At 29.9% G+C, this 5,555-nt stretch overlaps 1 pseudogene; it reads left to right on the forward strand.

The window, feature by feature from the left end:
* Window positions 1-3,138, forward strand: part of LOC104716013 — a 15,113-nt pseudogene extending 11,975 nt beyond the window's left edge.

Consider the following 5,555-nt stretch of genomic DNA (forward strand, 5'->3'; position numbering starts at 1 on the left):
AAAATTTGCAGAAGGAACAAGAACAACGCAAGATCAACTCCGTTCTGCTCCACATGAAAAGTCACTGCGGTTTGAAGATAGAGGATTCGATTGCTTATATTGAAAAGATAATTGATTCGAAGAGGAAAGAATTTATGGAGCATGTCCTAATGGATAAATTCAGTGATTTGTCTAAACCGTGCAAAGATATTCACATGTCTTTATGCAAAGTTTTTGAGATGTTCTTCAACAAAAAGAATCGCTATGATTCGGACACGGAGATGCTTGAAGACATTAAGAAGGCTCTTTACGATCCCATCAACTTGGAAATAATTAGTACTCTCTGAGATTTATCCAACGTTTAAGCGAATTTCTTAATTAATCTAAATTTTATGAATGTAGTTATTACTGAATAGTCTTCATAATGATATATGCATCATGTAATTTATTTCCTCTATACAGTATAGTATATTTGTCACTGGTGTATGGTTTTTCTATTTTTTAAAAAAATATATATAAATAGAGTAACCTAAAAGAAAAGATATTCTAAATTTGGTGTGAAAATTTTTGGTATCCGTACGTTCCAGTCTTAATCAACAAATGTACGTTAACATTCAGAAGATATTGAATCTCACATACTTGGTGGTGATTTAAAAATATTAAAACCATTTTGGCCACATTAAACACTCATATCGAGTTTTTAGTAGGGTTTTGGTAAAACTGCGTACGTAACCCCAAATTACATATGTAAAATAAGTAAAAACAATTAGAAAAATTATATGGAATAAATATACGATAAGTAACAAAATGTTAGATATTGAACTGAAAACTAATTTCTTTCAGTTGCGCAATGCTAATCGTCGGTCATGAGTGAAGTTATATATTCTTCATGATCCGGACAACTTGGAAAGGAAAAGGCTTAGTTAATATCATCTGAACAGAATGATTTCATATTGGTTATGTATTGTCTCCTAGATTGTGAAAGATGAAAAACAATTGGAGGTTCTCTTATTTTTTGTTGGATCATTGTCTTCTTTTTTCTTTCTTTCGATAGTATACAGATTTGAATTTGATTAATAGCCTCTGATGCTGGTCACAGTGGCCAAATCAAATCCCACTTTGACTGGTTCCACGTGAAAATGAAATTAGCGTGTTTGATTTTTCCAATTTGAATATGAATAACTAGCATGTATTATGATTACTGGCATTTTTGCATGACTGGTCATTCTTCCATAAATACTATATAGTGTTCAACGAGTTATTAATTCGTCTACAGTAAATTAATTAGATCATTTTTGGATCTATCACTATTATATAATACTAGGATTTAACCCACAATATACCGCGGGACAATATTTTTAATTTTAAAAGTTTAAAATTTATATTGTATTTATTTGTTATTTTAATATTGTTTTATTAATTTTAAAAATATAAAACTTTACAGGTATTTGATAAAAGTATTCAAAGTATAGGATTTTTGTAGTGTTTTCAAAGTTTTAACCCGTGTGGTATATGTATAGTCTAGTAATACATTTATCTCCTGATACACATCTAAAAGTGTTTTGAAAAAAAAACAATTCCACTTAACTCCCTATATGGGATTAATGCCAACTCGTCTCACCAAAATCAAAATAAGTTTTTGCGTAAAAAAATAATCAAAATAATCAACATACTGTGTAACCATGTCTTTTTTGACTGATGTGTGGATTTTCATTCCCTGAAATGATTAAAGCAGCATAGTAAGATTCATGTGAATAATAAAGAGAATAATGGAAATTGTGTTTTTGTGTGATTCTTATAATGCCAAGATCAACTCCAGGGTTTTTGCCGTGCTGCTTGTGTATTGACGCCACAAGTGAAGGACTTTCACTTGCATCCCCCCCCCACGCCGTCTTCACCAAATTTATTAATGTTAATATAATTATGGAGATTGTAAACTTTTATTATGGAAAATCTGTTGTATATCATTTAAATTTGAGAGATTCTAACATCCATAAAAATAGTTTTAGAGATGTAATGGGTTAAAACTTTAGTGGGTAGAGTTGTTTTTGAAAAAATCGGAATGTATAGATGTTGTTAAGATTTTATGGCAATAAATGTAACAAATGTTGGTCAATTTAAGAAAGTTTAATATTTGAGTTTCTTTGCAATGTTATTTATGGAATTGTTTTAGGGGTTAATGTTGTAAAAAAAATTAAATAAGTAAAACTTAAAGGGCATAAACCAAAATGTACTTAAAAAATGTTAATATAGATATATCATCGCTTCTTTGTCCAAAAGAAAAAAAAAAAGATATATCATCGCTTTAATCATCTATCTATGATCTATCACTCCTTCACAATCACGTAAAATATAATATTTTCAGAAGATAAAAAATTAGTACCCACACAACTATTTTCTATTAGATTTTTTTCTTTTTTTCTTTCTCTGTTAAAAGAAGGTACGTAGTACAAAACAATAATTGTCGTATTACTAACTCCGGGAGACAATCGTCCTCAACTTATTGAGAACCATAGCATTTTTGTTTTAAGTTTAATATGTTTCAAGTATTATCTTCTATTTTGATTTGTTTATTTAATTAAAATGATTCCTGAAAGCAATGTTTCTGTATTCGCAATTACCGTAATACTAGAAACAAACTATTATCGGTACAAACATGACACATAAGTGTGCGATAAAAAATTGTGTTTAAGTAAATGAATGAATTTGTTGCTATCATCCGATCCACTCGATCTCTTTTTGTTTTATTCAAGAATAATACAGAACTAGCGCTGTGGATAAAAAACTTAACTCAGTATTCACATCATCGATTTGTGCAGACTCCCATCTGGCTTCATAAAGAGATGCTTGGTGCAACCCTCCTCTTATTTGAAGAAAACTTTTGTCCCCTACTGCACAACTGTCTTACTACTTTGTGTAGGTTGTCATAAGCCGGCTAGACTAGAGGTTATGGACCCGTCTACAATGTCAAAACGTCTATCGACAATGACTATTCTCTCATTTCGCGATGTGCTCGTGGATGTAGCTCCGAATTACCTTTGGCTCCCATGTGGCAAGTTGTCATACAACTCTTGTCTCCGACATCTCGTGGTGCTTCCGTCGAATTATCCTATCTATCCTTATGTTAACTTTTCCAATAGATTTAGCAATTTGTATTAAACTTTTGAGTTTATCGAAACTCCCAAATCTTGTAATTATTTTTTTCTGATAAATGAAAAACAATCATCTGCACAACAACAAAAAAAAAAAAGAGGAAAAATCCTACTAGATCCGAAGACAATTGTATGGTTTGACTATCCTCTTCTATTTTTTTTTTTTTTTTTTTCCATTTAGAAACCGAAATCATGATAAATAAAAAAATGGTATGATATACTTCTACGGGTGTTTAGAATGTATAGTTCGGTAAAACTATGCTAATTAATTAACATGTTTTAAATATTTTTCCGAGGTTACACGGTCAACTATGCTAATTAAAATTGTACGCTACAGTGTGGACAAGTATTCTCCCGAGGTTACACGGTCAACTTATAGTACTAGTGTATATATATGGCCACCCTTTTTGTCTATCCCATACCGCTAGAATTAAAGGCAAGACAAACTAAATATTTTCAGTCGTACTAGTACGTATTTCATGATGAATTTTGCATTTTTCACGTTTTCTACGGTCCACACCATAGAGACACATCTTATTCGAGCTTGATCAGTCTATTCATTGGTGCTATACGCAAATTAAAGAACGTATAATGTTAAAAATCTTCTGGGATTTGGCATTTAAAGAGTCGATACATATTTAATTTTAAAGAAAAGTCAATAGATATTTCCTCTTTTAATGTTATAGATCTTCTTTTGAACTTGTATTCTGTGTCTCACGCATATAACGCCAATTCCCTATTCTTTTTTTCGTCCTTTGATTTGACTTTTGACTATCCCGCAACTAGAACGCTATTGGATTTTCGGTTAATGCATCCTAAAAGACATGCAATATGAACACGATAACTCGATGGTCGGACGAACGTATTGCTAATCTTGAAGATTTTGATAGATAAGGTGTTTATTTTGGAAACTATTTGACAGTTAAAGTTAACAGTCTTTGCTCTATACGGGGGAAATGAAAGCATAATTCCTTCGGATCCTTCCATATGTTCAATCTTTTTTCGAACTTAAAGGTATATCAAACTATTTTTAAAAATTAATATATTAAAACAATATGAATCGTGGAAGCCCCTTGGCCCAGTGGTTGGCCTAGAGTTCACTAATACTTCTACAACAAGAGGTCTGGGATTCGAGCTCTAGATAATACGATTTATTAATTGTGCAGATTAATAGAGGCAAATTTACAGACAATCTCCAATGATGCGCAATTATCGCCGTTCGCCGTGATTCTATACACAACTGAAGGTGAGCATCGAGAGCAAGAGTCTTTCCGTTAATATTATTTAGCTTTAAATTAATCAAGAAAACTGTTTAACAATATCTTCTTCATTTAAATCAAATAAGATTAAATGTAATAACCCGCACTATGTGCGGTATAAAATAATTATTAAATGTTTTTAATGTAATTTTTATTTACAAAATCTATAATATTTATCGGTAATTGGAATCTAAAATTCGATTGTGTAGTATATATATATATATATATATATATATTTAAAAAAATATATAAATTTTTCTGTTTAATAAGTAAAATTTAACCTGTGAGAATTATTATAATATCAATTATATTATCATATCATATGAACAAAAAGTTCTTAAAATTTATTTAAAAGATTTGATGAAAATGTAATTAAAGGATACTGTATAATTAAGTTAAAAAAAGAATATAAGAATTTAAATTTAGATGTTAATTATATTTTTGGAAAACTGATATAAATATTATTAAAAATTAATGATAAATAAAGAAAATAGTGTTTGGAGCTCTGTGAGTGCGATACGTCAGCGTTTTGTGTGAGAATGTTTCTCTTTTAATATATAAAGGATACGATTAAATCAAGAAAATTATATTATTAAGTTTTAAAATTATATCTCACATGATACAATTTATCGCGATTCAGTTGAGTTGGGAATACTTTTGATACTATCTCTAACAATTTTTGCTTACATGTATTTTATCAGTAGATTATCATACTTTCTCATTTAAAAATTAAATATAATTCTTTGTAATTTGTTGGCCAATTATATAAGAATCACTTAAACTCGCAGTTATGAAAGTGAATCAAGCAATAACACTTTTAAAACTTAAAACTACTCTCTTTATTCGTTGATTAAAAACGAAAAATTACCAAGAGTCAATAACTTAACTAGTAAAGATTTCAGGCGAAAATCTAGACGTCATTGGTTTGAATTGTTCTTAACACCACACCATATAACTTGCTATGGTCTCGGATCCGAAGAGATGTTGGGTCATATGTCCAAAACCTGTTATCAAAATAAAAATTTGAATAAACAAAATTTTTCCAAAATTTTCCAACAGTTTTCTATGTTTCTCGATAACGATTTATTTACTTCTACTTACAGATCAATCCTCCTACCTCACAGTCACGACCAACTAATCTAGTGTCTTTTTTATATTTTATTTG

The sequence above is a fragment of the Camelina sativa genome, chromosome 9 (assembly GCF_000633955.1).
Source record: "Camelina sativa cultivar DH55 chromosome 9, Cs, whole genome shotgun sequence".
Classification (NCBI taxonomy): domain Eukaryota; kingdom Viridiplantae; phylum Streptophyta; class Magnoliopsida; order Brassicales; family Brassicaceae; genus Camelina; species Camelina sativa.